Here is a 1,465-nt window from a genome sequence, read left to right as displayed (position 1 = left end):
TAAATATATCTTTATTTTATCATTTTACCACAAAAGCTTATAATTATGCACTGATCTCACATTCCTTCCTAATACATATTTTTTCTAATTTTTTTTTTTTATCTATTTGATCAAGTATATTCTTGTCAAATCTGTCCTAAGACAAGCTTTTTTAATTTTCATCTTTTTTAATAATATCTAATAAGTTCATAGTTAAATTTTTTATTTAAATTTTCCACCATTCTAATAGACTTATTTTAATTTCTAATTAATTATTTAAACAAATGACTTATTTAAGTACTTAAAAATTTTATAAAAAGTCATTTAAGTTCTTATAAACAAAATAGTCCATTTTACCTCTTAAACTATTAAAATCGGCATAAAAAAGTCTAAAATCTAATACCGTTAAATCTTCATAAAAAAATAATAAAATTCTTAATAAGTATCATAATACTCATTTAAGTTCTTACATAAATAATTTTAATATTACATTTTAATCATTTCATTTATAAATAATTTATGTTTATTTATATTGTTATAAATGAATAAAATAATTTTATAAAATTTATAAAATAAATAAAGTATTATTTAAAATTTTTAGAAAAATTAACATTTAAATTTAATAAATAATAAATTAAAAGATCTTTTATATCAAACAAAATTATAAATGATTTATATTTTTTTATTTTTTATTAACTAAATATCAAACTTTAATATTAGAAAATATTTTAAAATGTTTTAACATTTTTAAAAAAATACAACTATTACAATATATCTAATAAAAATAATAAAATATATTAAAATTTAAATATAATTTTCCTGTATAGATATGAGATTTAAATAATATTGTAAATTAATTAAGAAAATATCTTATAATTTTTTATTAGCTTTGAATAACTTTTGGCAATTCTTATATTTTTATAGTTTCTATAATTAAGCCTCATTAAAAAAATATTAATTAGTTTCTTATAAAATAATTTTTCAATTTGTATTATTTATTTTACATATATAATATTATCTATAATTATAATAATATTTTACATATTTTAATAGGACTTGTAAGTTTTTAAATGAGATGTTAATATTAAAACTGATATTTAATAAAAGAAAAAATAAAAGATATTTTGATTTTTTAAAGTAAATTTTTTTTATATTTTATAATAATTTTAAATTTAAATATTTATAAATTTTTATGATATTTTATTTATTTTATAAAATTATTATTTTTATTTATTAATGATATAAGTAAATTTATTAATTCAATAAGAGTCTCGGTGGCTATTAAGCTATTCTTTAGGGGCTTAAATATTCAATTTTTTAATTCGTAAATGAAAAGTTAACGATGTTACTGTTTCTGAGGCTAAGTGGCTATTTTTAAAAAATTTATGAATTTAAATAGCTATTATATATTAGTTTAGGGTCAAATTGATCATTTTGTTTGATCATAACTTAAATGACTTTTAGTAAAATTTTGAAGAGTGTAAAG

This window comes from Manihot esculenta, chromosome 4 (assembly GCF_001659605.2).
Source record: "Manihot esculenta cultivar AM560-2 chromosome 4, M.esculenta_v8, whole genome shotgun sequence".
Lineage (NCBI taxonomy): Eukaryota > Viridiplantae > Streptophyta > Magnoliopsida > Malpighiales > Euphorbiaceae > Manihot > Manihot esculenta.
This window is presented reverse-complemented; position numbering follows the sequence as displayed.